Below are 14,121 nucleotides of genomic sequence, written 5' to 3'. Positions count from 1 at the left end.
TGTCGTTCATCGTTTGTGAGTCCACATTTGTTTCTGAATTCAACCGATTAAACGATGTATTTGTTTCTACGTTTTGTAAAAAGTCTGTTTACCAACAACATGTGCATGCATTATTGAAGTTCAAACAGGGTCAGCTAACACTGATTAAACAATGTATTTGTTTCTACTTTTGTGGCGTTTAGAAAACAAAACCAAATGCCGCACAACGTTTATCAAATTTTGGTTAGCAATAAATGCACTCCATTAATTAATCAAAACTCAATCGACAAATAACATAAACAAAATTCAACGAGACATTATTCGGCGAAATGTTTAATATACGCTAGAGTAAGATTACCCCATCGAAAAAATAAATAAATAAAAAGGTTGCATATACGCAAAAATGAAGAAATAATAAAATTTGCCATTAGAAGTCTTCTGGATATTTTCCTTAAAGAGACAGTAGATAGATACTTTCTGAAAACTTTTGTCCTTTGTTAGATTTGTCCTACTCATAAAAGTTTTCAAGATAATAGACACAGCTTACATTTTACCCCTATATTCTATTTTATGCTTTCGCAGACATGTTGATTTGCAGGCGGGGTCATGGGACACATTTTTCTTAATTAGATACCCTTCTTTTGATTGTGGTCAAGTTTGGTTGAAGTTGTCTATAAGGTTTCAGAGGAGACGATTTTTGTAAAAGATTTCAAATATTTACGAAAAAATGTTAAAAATTGAGAGAAGCTCACTTGGCCTTTCAGACAAGGTGAGCTGAAATCAGATACCCGATTTAGCTGATAATTTCAAGGTAGGTAGACCTTCAGCTTGACCTAATGAATACTTTAATTCCTTGTATGATTTGCTCTGAATGCTTATGTTTTTTTTAAATATAAGTCAAAAACTGCATTTCACCCTATGTTTTATGTTTAGCCTTGGCAGCCATGTTTTCTGAGAAAACAGAAATTAAAACACCAACTTTGTTGTAGTTCTGCTTATGTTTGGTTTAATTTGTTTCAGAGGAGAAGATTTTTTGAACATGATAAACAAATTGTACAAAATTGTCCTTTAAGAGCAATAACTCAGAAATGGTCAATAGGTAATTTTAGTAGTTGAAAACTTTTTCGTAGATCTTACTTTACTGATTTTTTTGGCGTCTACAGTTTATCTTTATCTATGGTAATAATATAAGATAATAAGTTAATAAGAAATAATAACTGTAAACTTTCCTAAGAATTACCAATTTAGTGTCTGCAACCAAAGAATTGGTTGGTAGATACATTTGAACATTTCAAGGCTTATAACTTGATCGAATGGACATTTCACTCGTCTAAGATTTGGTCTAAATGCTTTAATTTATAAATAGCGGCATTTCACCCCTGTGATCTAGGCCATACCAGCATTTTTTTCTTTTTACAAAACTGAAAAAAGCGCAAACTTTATTCAAGATAGCCTAAGGATCCTTCAACTGAATTATAGTTTAATTTGGTTCAGTAATTCTGGAGGAAGAGATGTTTGAAACCGTCTACACCGGACGGACGACGAAGACGACGGACGACGACGGACGCCATGTGATGGCAAAAGTTGATTTTTTTCCTTTGGAAAGGCGAGATAAAAAAGGAATTCTGACAACAATATCAAAATTAAACGCTATTAACCAATGGAACAAGTAAAAAAAACCAACTGCCATATTATTGACTTAATACAGATTGAGCCTGGCTTTATGGCTAACGAAACCTTTCACATTGATGAAAGTTGTTTCGTTTTGTTCAGTTATTCCGGAGGAGGAGATGTTTGAACCCGTTTAAACCGGACGGTCGGCGCAGACGATGGACGACGACGGACACCATGTGATGGCAAAATCTGATTTTTCCTTTAGAAAGGCGAGCTAAAAAAAGAATTCTGACAACAATATCAAAATTAAACGTTATCAACCAACAGAACAGGTAAAAAAAACTTGCCATATAGCTACATGTATAAAGCCAGGGTCAATCTGTATCAGTATCATAGGCATTTTAGCAATATCTTGGGCTTGTTCGAAAATCAGTGCGGATATTTTTTTTTAATTGTACATATGAGAGTGCTAACAATGCAATTATTTATATAATTGTTTCCAAGGGACATAACTCTTTTAAAAATAAATATCTGACCTGATTTTAGAACTAGCCAAATATATTGCTAAAAAACTATGAAATAAGTTCCACAATAATTGTACACGTGAGACCTGAACGCACAGACGGACGGAGGGACGGAAGAACAAACATTTGATATTTCCATTGACCCCGCATTACGTTACGCGTGTCACAAAAAATATAAATGTACGATTTGTCCTCAAGTAAATCCAACCAATTTTGGTCAAAAGGCTTTTTTCCTCGTTGGTCACTTAGTTTATTGTTACTTTAATTTCTCGCACTCGCCTTCAAACAAACTATCAATATTAAGGTGCCACACATATGTTTTAATTTGGATCGAAACCATGACAAATGTAATTAAAACCTTGACGAATGTCTAGACTCTTAACTAAACAATGCCAATCGCTTAACCAAACCGTACCAATTTCGATATTTTGATTATCTTGGTAATTTTTTTAAAAACAACAATTTCAATTTAGATCTAATGACTAACAATATAGATTCGAGCATGCATTTTACTTTGTATTTGTTCATTAGTAAAGAACTGAGACAATCGTGTTTGGGAGTATCATAACTAATCCATGACCAACTTAACCAAACTATGACAAAAAAAAACACTATACTAAACACTCCTCGATATGACGACCTTACTACCCGTGAAACTTTGCACTAAAAAACGATTGCTTGATTATGTAATTGTTTGTCATGTTCCCTTTAATAGTGTCTCTGGGCAATTTACAGTAAACTCATCATAGATACCAGGATTGAAATTTTATGTTTACGCCAAACGCTCGTTTTGTCTACAAAAAACTAATCAGTGACGCTCGACTCAAAAAATGTTAAAAGGCCAAATAAGGTCAAAAGTGAAAGAGCATTGAGGACCAAAAATTTCTAATTATTTTGCCAATTACAACTAAAGTAATCTATTCCTGAGGTAGAAAAGCCTTAGTATTTAAAAAAATAAAATTTTGTTAACTGTCAGTTGAATTAAAACTATGAACATATCAATGATAACTCATGTCAACACAGAAGCGCTGACTACTGGGCTGGTTATACCTAAAAGCAACAGTAGTATACAGCTGTTCAGAACTCGTAAATCGATGGAAAAAAAAACCAAAATTGGGGTAACTATAAGAGAACAACGACACAACATTAAAATGTAACACACGCAGAAACGAACTAAGCATTAGACAAAATTTGATGAGAATAACAAATATAACATCAAAACAAAATACATGAATTTGGGATAGAAAAGTACCGTGACACGTTTTATAGTAATGTGAATAGTTATCAAAGGAACCAGGATTATATTTTAATACGCCACATGTTCACATGCCACATATTCACACTCAGATATAAGAGAAAACAACCGACACAACGTTAAAATGTAACACACACAGCAACGAACTATAAAATAACAATGGCCATATTCCTGAATTGGTACATGACATTTTTTAAAAGAAAAACAAATGTAGGTTGAACCTGGTTTTTGGCATGCCAAACCTCCCGCTTTAATGGCAATGTTAAAAATAACATTAAAATAACAACATAATATTACAGGACTACAATACAAATAATTGGGAAAACATATAAGACAAAGAAACACACGAATAATAGCTAACAAAAGGCAACAAGTTTAAAATTTAATGCACCAGAAGTGCGTTTCGTCGGGGAAATAAATCTTCAAGTGGCATCGACCCAGTGGTTGTAAATAAACTAATCATTGATATCAATATAGTTCAATTAAAATTGAAGATGCAATTAAATAGTCATCACCGGCGATGTATTTTTTCCAGGAAAATGTAAGATGGGAGGAAATACAAAATATAGAAATGATAAACTAAATTTAACCAGTGAATTAAATATACGCTTATACACAAGGAAGAAAACAATGAGTGGTAACATTCATTTTTATATTATCAAAAACTATTTCGATGGACGAACAATTACGGAATGTGAAAGTATAATTAGAAAATATTTCAAAAATAGAAAGACAATGAAAATTAAGTTTTCGTAGAAACAGAAATATTATATGATTGTATTCCAAACTTTTCCCACTCGAATTTTTACTAAGTAGGTACAAAACACTTCACAGGGTTATACATCTATGTTAAAACATTATATGTACAAAATAAGTGAAAATCGATATCGTATGAATTCTAACAATATTATTTTGAATTTATAATTTTGTGTCTGATAGAGCTCACACACTATAATTGTTTAAAAGGAAGCATAAGTACATGTATGATGTGCTTAATTAGAAGTTGGATTATTTGTGTGTCTTGTTTTGGACTCGTATTATATTCAGGTTTGTAGATGTGTACACGTTATTTGTAATGATATTTTTTTTCTAAATCATGGGGGTTGGGATGTTTATGTACGAAATAATTAAAATTATGAAAAGTTATATATAATTCAATGTAACAATGATTCTGTTAAAGTTGTTTTATTTATGACGTAGTCAATTCTGTTAGTAAAAAAAGGTGTGTATGCTTATTCATTTCTCTTAAAAATGACCAGACTTAGTTTATTATGATAGAAAGGCCGATTCTCTATAATACAAATTAATATTAAAGAAAACAGCTGATTACCTCGGTGTATATATTTGTGCATAACTCAATGACACTGTCAGGCTAAACAAACCATAGTCCATTCGCCTAGACATTCTTAAGTGTATAAACCAGTGCATTTGCTCTGTGCATATTACATGTATTAAAAAGAAATCGATTGCTTTTGTAATTAAAATTTATGTTAAACAAATGGTTTCAATTCAATTTACATTTTTATTTTTAATGTGTTAATTAAAAGCTAAGTATCTATCATCTAATAAAAGCACGAATCTAAATTTCTGAAAGTATTTCGTTCATACAATCCGTTAAAATTTATTTTAGAAAGCGATCTTAAAAATGTGCATTCTAACATTTTCATTTTGGCTAACGTTTTAATGTGCGTAGCGCTAGGTGACACCAGTATCGTGCGACAATTCTAAGCAAATCAGTTTCGGCCACTTTCAGTCAGATTGTAGATGTGAAACCCTGTGCCTCCGGTATAGAGAGTGACACGTTTATAACACATGCAACATTTTTAGAGGTCAGCCGGTAGCCTGTTAAAACGCAAAATATATCCCTATTTTTGAACAGAAATGACAATTATATGTCACTTGGCCTTTGAAACAGGATCCACTATAAATAAATATATTTTAACTAAACAGGATGTAATTGATGAGTTACTCGAATGAAGACAAAACAACTGTCTTTTTGAAATAAGTTTATTGAAATATTCAATAGCGATAGGCAATTAAATATTCAGCTTCATCATATTCTTTGTAGCTGTTAAATAAGAATACATTATTGAAAAAATGTGTTAAACAAGACATTGGCTATGTTTCACATTAGTTTAAAAAGTAATAATAAATGAAAAATTACAAGAATAAAATATTACAATACAATGTTAAATAAAGTTCAAATATTGGATTCGGAAAATGGAAATACTTATATAGATCCGTCACCCAAAATGTTTCAAATTGTCATATTTTTTTGGCATTATATTTGTAGTTTCGCAGTAAAAACGAAAGTTTGAAATCTTTACTATTACCAATGTTATTTCAACTGATCCGGCGGAGCTTACGTTTTAATTTGCATAAGGACAGTCTATTTGAAGATGTGTGTGATAAGGATGATTGCCGTTATAATTATATCTGATTTCTAATCAACTATTAGTGTCATCAAAGGTTGATGAGTTTATTCTAAAACACCTATTTGTAGATGGACTGGTTTTTCATGGGCGAACCGGTTAAACTCCGCCTAGTCAATTGAAATAAATTGAGTATTATACATACTTTGAATACTGACACTGACACCTTTGAGCATCAAAAAGATATCATTTGATTGATGCTTTAATTTTTGTTTTTAAGATGATAATAACTTTTCTTTAATTTATGAAAACTCTTCTTGTTTTTTTTTACATTTTACCAAGATTGTACATTTTAATAGAATGTCGGTTGTTATCACTATTGTGTGTAATATTCTTGTGATCTTTTTCTCAGATAATGTTTTTGATATGATGCTATTAGCTTGAGATTTATTGATTAACTGTTTTTTATTACGGCCTTCAACAATGAGAAAACTACATAGCGTTTAATTAATGAATGACTATAATATTTTTTCTGTCTATGAAGAAATATCATAAAAAGTTTGGTGCACACTAAATAACGCGTGTAGCGGGTTATTTAACAGTGTGCACCACATTTTTTTATGTTATTCCGAATAGACAGAAAAAATATTACAGTCATTTCTTATAATTCAATTCTCAATTCCATTTTGAACCGTAGAAAGCCATGAAAAAACGTTGATGACGTACGGTCACATGACTAAATTATGTCTATGAGCTGATAACAAAATTACGTCAGGCAATCAGAAGACGCTTACATCCAAAATTAAATTATTCGACTTTAAAGGGCTTAAACGTGAAAAAATATGACACCATTCAAACAATAAAATAAACACCCTAGTTACACTCTCAATCGAAAACTGATAAAGAGTTTACAAATATTATACATTTAAGTATGATTGTAACACTACAAGGCTAAGTGTGCTGAAAGTAAAATGTAACATTTAAAACAATTTCCAGATGCGTTATGGTGCTACCAATGCGGTGATAGTTCGAAATTAGGACCATGTGTAACAGATACAGCCGGCATGGAAGCGGAAAATAACAGACGGTATGCTTCTCTAAAAGAGCCGGAAACGGATAAGGACAAAGTTCCATATAAATATTTAAAGGATTGTTTAAACACCAGTGAAATCTGTATTATAGAAAGAATTGAAGAACAGGGTGAGATATATCATGATAGACTGTAAAAAAAAAGTATAACAAAAATACCGAACTGAAAAGGTAATTTGAAAAGACAATGCATAAAAGTTGACAAAATCTGACCAAAAGAACAAATGGAAAACAACTGTCATATTCCTGATTTATTACTAGCATTTGTATATGCATATGGTGTGTTAAACTTAGTTATAACAAGTTAGTAACACCTCACACTTGTTTGCCACTTGTTTACTATTTCCATTAATTTGACAACATTTTGTGATCAGCACAGACAGACAAAAATAGGTTCGTGTGTCAATAATTGTGATACAGTGGACAAAACTGTGTAAAAATACATCCGACATACAACACCATTGACACAAAAATCAAAATAATTTTATTTATATGCCAGCTGAGGACCATCGCCAGATTTTTCCTCAGTTTGGAACACCCAATTGGTGGTCATCGGCTGTTGTCTGCTCTTTTGTCGGGTTGTTGTCTCTTTGACATATTCCCGATTTCCATTCTCAATTATAAACATACGTACAAATTAATATAATAAAACCACAAGAAACATAAGTGGAGTTTTATTAACCTTATGTGTCCGAAATGGAAATGAACGATAAAAAACATAAAAAAGTTCAGTACCCCACGACAACCACTCATTATCAATCAATGAAATAACAAACCTTAACTAACTTGAAAAGCATGGCTTGAACAGGCAACTGTCTGGGGGTAGATACGGAAGTTTGTTGCTTATTAACTCTCAAGAATAAAACTCCTAACATGTTTTTACGAAGTCTTATCATACAATTTAATTGAATTCGATAAAACTTGTTAAAGGTCAGAAAGTATTTTAAAAATTCATCAAAACATACTACACAATTAATAAAGATATCATGCCTGTATATGTATCGAGTCACTGAATAGGTTTTAACATCTTACTCAAATGCATGTCCTGTATTTTTTTTAACGATTCTCATCCTTCAGATTTTACGATATTATCTGCCGCTCATGTACTATAAATTGTTTTTCCTCTTTGACCAAATACTAAGTTATGTGTATGTTGTATTTTTCCATTATTATAATATTACAGGAAAAACGCATGCATATCTACGATACTGTCACTATACCGGAAGGAGCTACTCGATTCAAGATCCAAGGTTTGATGACCTTGACCCTAGTCTCAATCACACCACGTGCATATATGAAAAGGGATCAAGCAAGAAATTGGTGTGCGTTACAATCTGCAATACAGACTTTTGTAATGGACCTCAGATTGCTGGAGGATCAATATTACAGATACAAACATGGCTGCACGTATTATGTGCTGTTGTAGTGATTCTCAGACACATCTCGTAACATTTGTTTTCTTCTAAAATTAAAAATTAAATCTCAATGTCTTAACCGCAAATAACGCATCATTTTAGTCAGGCTAAAGATTGTAATGCATTGCTTCGTCTACCTATTACAATTTACCTTTCAAAGATATGTATACGCCCCCTTTTTCCTAAAAGAGAATAAACATTTGTGGAAAATGAAAACATAAATATGAGTGCATTTTTATATAACAATATGCCTAATTTTGGTGGTTTCCCCTCCATTTGATTGGAAAACACATATATATCTTCCAAAGTAAAATACTATTTAATCTACTAGATATATATAGATGCCATGTTTTTTAAAAAGTCAGTAGTATTTGAATCAGAATATTTTCTGGTCATGCTTACAAATATCTATCATCATTCATTGAAAAATTGTATAGATTAGTTTCACTTGAATTTTTGAATAAAATTTTGTTTACATTTCAATATGTATTATTTAGTAGTTTTCGTTTAAGGTGGTACCCAACACTTTCACTAAAATTAATTTGGCTCGTTTAATTTTCATAAAATTTTAACAATGTATTTACTTTGACCCTTTAACCAAAATATATTAATTTCAAAAATTTTGAACCAACCATTTTATCAGAAAAATTACACTGGTTATATAGCAGTTTGACAAACACCAATTTTGATCATTGAGACAACATAAAAAAAGAAGATATGGTATAATTTCCAATGAGACAACTCTCAACAAGAGACAAACATGCCACAGAAATTAACAACTATACCGTCACCGTACGGTCTTCAACAATGAGCAATGCCCATACCGCATAGTCAACTATAAAAACTGTGATTTTAAAAGTATTTAGGAGCCTGCCAATTTTGTTCAATTGTAATCATTGACCATAATAAAAGTTTAATTTTATGAATAAATGTGAAATTCTAAAAAGTGATTAAAACGTGAATAGAAGGATGTAAAGGAGTATTGTTATGAAATAACAACCAACCAAACAAAACAAAACAAAAACAAAAAAACAACATCTAGAGGTCAACATATGCTATAAATTAATACATGAATTAATGCACGAGTGTGTACAGTACATGTAACCTGTATGTCAAGTTTTAAATTGCCGTGCTCAGTCTTTAATTTTAAAAGCCGTAAAAATTATCAACAGTCCGTAATCACTTTTCTTGGGATGTTTCTCACTTAGACCACAAACAAAGAGATGTATTTATGATTCACATGATTTTATTTCCGAAAACAATATTACCAATTTTTAGTTAGCTCTTTACAAGCAATATTCATACATCTGAAAAATGTCGCCGGTAATTTTGCAACGATTACGTCGAAAAAGTCTGCCAGTGACGTCGTGCACTTTAGCGCTAACGTTGAAGTTACAAAGGGGGGGGACGCAATTTTTAGGATAAATCGCGTTTATCATAGAATCCAGCACGGTGACATATATTTTTTATTTCAGATTTGGAGAAAGCATGACAAAATGCAGTTCATGCAGAAAAATGATAAAAATGACATTTTCAGAAACACTTTATTTCTATATTTTTGGGATTAAAAAAATCCCACTTTGAGCATCTGGTTCGCAATGTCAAGCAAAGCTTGAAAATTTGTATAGACATTCGTGTAGGGATTAATTTTTTTCCTTATTGTCACTTATCACAGCTTCAAATTGAACCCGATCTTAATAATTTACAACAAAGAATATTTGCTCCAAAAATTTTATAACGTTGTTTAACTTTTTGGCAAAATTGCACAAATCCCCAATTTTCAGCCTCAATTTTCTCGAAAACGAGCACGGTGACCAATGTTTGAATAAATCTGAACTATTAAGAAGACACTGTTAGTGAATCATCCTTTAAGGTGGTACCCAACACTAGTACTTTCACTAAAATTTATTTGGCCCGTTTAATTTTCAGAAACATTTTGTTAAAGTATTTACTTTCACCCTTGAACAAAAATATAAAAAATTCAAAAATTTTGAACCAACCGTTTTGTCAGAAAAATTTCACTGGTTATAAAGCAGTTTGACAAACACTAATTTTGATCATTGAGCAGCTTAATATTCCTTTTACAACACAACGTAATTAAAACGTTTAACTGACTTTACAGAGTTATCTCCCTGTAGTGTTAGGTACCACCTTAAATATAAAAATAAGAAGTCGGATGTTTGTAAATGAGAAAGACAAAGGGAAAGAATGAGCAACACGAACATCTTCGGGTATCCCTTTTTTTACAGTCGGATGTTTGTAAATGAGAAAGACAAAGGGAAAGAATGAGCAACACGAACAACTTCGGGTATCCCTTTTTCTCTCTGTGTTTAATTATGAATGTTGATAGTACTGTGTGTGTGTGTGTATGTTTGTGTTGGGATGGTGGTTACACAGATTATGTAATATAAAAATAGCATGTGGTATGATTCCCAATGAGATAACTCTGATCCCAAGGCCAGATGAAGTACAATGTTAGAGATTATAATAATCGCCGTACCGCCTTAAACAATGAACCACCCCATACCGCATAGGAAGCTTTAAATAAACTTTTAGTGCCATAAAGAGCCTACTTTTTATGTAAAAATGGCGAGATTTGTTATGAATTACAAACACACTATACATCCGAGTTCAAATAAAGTGGTAGTTCAGCAATTATAGCACACGTACGGCGACCTTCATCAATGTGAAAAATCCATACCGTTTTGTCGGCTATAAACATGACTTTTTTACAACTTTCGTGCCGCAGATTCAGCGTTTATCGGTAGTTTGTACATTTTTCCTTTGATGTGTACTCGCTGATAATGTGAGATAAAAAAATATTAGGTTAGTACGCAAATGACATGCGCGAATGCAACGCCTAAGGATCTACTTTCCCCTTTCATCACACAATTGCGCGTGATTTTTTTCCGCAGAAACGCACGAGATTTTTGGCGAATGAAATACTTGACATTGTTTGAAACTTTCACAAAGTCCGTTTAACCTTTTTGAACGATTGTTGTGAAAATGTGAACAGAAAATGCTTGAAAAACCCGATAGATTAAAAAAAAACAATGCGTTATATGAAGTATAACATATCGTCCATGCTGAGTTTTTATTCATACACAACCAATACATAGCCTGGTGCTGTTCCATGTAGTTTTCTTTTTCTGTTTCTTGAGAATTATTTGTTTTACCTGTTCAGTAACTATTAAGTGTTACAATTCATATTTAAACGCAACACATAAATAGTTACCAAAAAGGTACCGCTATCGCATGAGGGAAGCTAGGAAAAAAAATGAAATTTACGCATTTTCGACATTTTTGTGGGACCATCACAATCTAATTAAAATTAAATCTCTCACTCGCTCATTTTTTAATGCTTAGTTGGTGCTCCCACGAGTGAGTGAAAGATTTAATTTTAATTAGATTTGGACCATCATATACAATTTTAAAAGATGTGGTTTTATTGTCAATATGACAGATATTCATAGAACAAAGTACAAAAAAGTGAACCGTGATATTCATATGCGGATCTAGGATAAATTTTAAAAAAAAAAGGGAGGGGGGTAACCGGGGGTACCAAACTATTAAAAACAGTAATATATAAAAGTCTGCTTTGACCAGAATTGTATCCTTTATAACGGGGTGACAGTGACTCGTGTGGCCTACCCCTAAATTCGCTTCTGAAATTAAAGGGAACAGCAAGGCCTTTAAACTCCAAGTTTCATATTTCTGGTCCGTGTTGAAAATAAATGAACATGACTTTGAAAAAGCAAGAATTATAAGCTAAAAGTTTAGTGACGTCTATTAAAATGTTTGAAATAATTATGAAGTCGACAGGAAATGAGCTTGTTCAGATAATTTACAGTCCGACAGCTTACATTGCCTCCCGTATCTGGTATAAATGTCTCCTCACAGTGCTTTCTTAAAATTATTTGAACTCAATGTGATCGTTTTCATGATGAACACTGAGCGAATAATGACAAAATAAATGTTATTTTATCCACTAAACTATAGGCGCCGTCACGTAAAATTGGCACCATGTTTTTTGTCAAATTTTTCTTAAATATCGACCGCGTTTACTATTAGTACCGTCAATTTTATTACTACCACTGGGTCGATGCCTCTGCTGGTGGACTATTAGTCCCCGAGGGTATCACCAGCCCAGTAGCCAGTACTTCGGTACTGGCATGAAAATACGGATTTTTTGTGTTATTAAAATTTCCTGTTACAAAATATTAGAAATTATTATAAATTAAGGAATGAATCTCCCTCATGCAAAGCTCTGATTCCTTTCACGGATTTGGCTATACTTTTTGGACCTTTTGGATTATTATAGCTCTTCATCTTTTATATAAGCTTTGGATTTCAAATATTTTGGCCACGAGCATCACTGAAGAGACATGTATTGTCGAAATGCGCATCTGGTGCAAGAAAATTAGTACCGTCAATTTTAATACTAAAGATCATGTATTTTAATTAGCGGAAGAAAAATCCTGTCCAAATATCCTCTATATATATAGCTACTGTCCTACCTTTTATTGTGTTTGCACTGTATAATCCTGATCTTCACATAATCCAAGATTATTTTGTATGGTGGAATCCGACATTGTTATTACCGGAAGTGTTGCCGTGGAGTTCCACGTGCTCTCGGAGCTTTTCGTCATCTTTACGTAAAAAACGCGGGAAATTGTATCATCATTGACAATGGTATTTAAGGAATAACTGTAATATTTTTTCTGTCTATGAAGAAATAACATTAAAAATTTGGTGCACACTGAATAACGCGCGTAGCGGGTTATTTTTAAAACAGTGTGCACCACATTTTTTATGTTATTTCGAATATACAGAAAAAATATTACAGTCATTTCTTATAATTCAATTCTAAATTCCATTTTAAACCGTAGAAAACCATGAAAAAACGTTGATGACGTCACGGTCACATGACTAAAGTATGTCTATGGGCTCATAACAAAATAACGTCAGCCAATCAGAAGACGCGTTACATCCAAAATTAAATTATTACCGGATAGTAACGAATGTTATGGAATAAGGGATCCTAAAAAAACCAAGATGGCGGTTCTACAATGTAACTAATCTTGGAAATGTGAAGGTCAGGATTATACAGTGCAAACACAATAAAAGGTAAGACAGTAGTGGATATTTGGACAGGATTTTACTTCCGCTAAATGAAAAACATCATCTTGAGTAAACGCGGCTGATATTAGAAAAAAATTTGACAAAAAACATGGTGCCAATTTTACGTCGCGGCGACTATACAGTAAGTAAAATATAATTAAATCGTTGAACTCAAAATAATTATCGATGAAAAATCTGCTGATTCATATCGTCTCATTCTTATTTCTGACTATCACTATGCTTATGTTTTGTGAAAAATAAAGAAATTTGACTAACCGGTATGCTACCATTTTATTTGCCATACACTTTATCGCTAATCCTGGCTGACCCGGCCGCTTGAACTTTTAAAGCATACGACAATCACTTTTCCGTTGTGACGTCACATTTTGTTTTATGACGTCAAAATTTTATAGGAACCTGTGTGAAATCCAGAAATGGCGGACTAATAGCGAAAAGGTGTATTGTTAGTGTCATGTCCAAAGCAGAATATTAATGAAACGCATGCAATACTTTGTGCAAGAGAACGCCATGTTTACTGCACTGTGACAAAATTTCAAATGACGTAATGCAGCCTGTGACGTCAAGTGTGATTCGCCGTGATATGACGCGAAAAAGATCTACAAGAAGTTGGTTTGTTATTTTCTCTGTTATTGTAGTGATTTTTTTTTTAAATTACCGATAAACAGAAAAACGGACTTTTTGTTTTTGATACTTACTTTATCACAGAAAAATCAGGCTTCGGGCTCACCTGA

The 14,121-nt window shown here is 32.5% G+C and overlaps 1 long non-coding RNA gene across 1 annotated transcript; it reads left to right on the top strand.

Moving 5' to 3' along the window:
* Positions 1 to 4,293: 4,293 nt before the first annotated feature.
* Positions 4,294 to 8,968, top strand: LOC139498718 (uncharacterized). Its single transcript, XR_011657999.1, has 3 exons — positions 4,294 to 4,419; positions 6,741 to 6,944; positions 8,017 to 8,968. It is a non-coding gene; the product is annotated as an uncharacterized lncRNA (long non-coding RNA).
* Positions 8,969 to 14,121: the final 5,153 nt, after the last annotated feature.

The sequence above is a fragment of the Mytilus edulis genome, chromosome 12 (genome assembly GCF_963676685.1).
Source record: "Mytilus edulis chromosome 12, xbMytEdul2.2, whole genome shotgun sequence".
NCBI lineage: Eukaryota > Metazoa > Mollusca > Bivalvia > Mytilida > Mytilidae > Mytilus > Mytilus edulis.
This window is presented reverse-complemented; position numbering and strand designations above follow the sequence as displayed.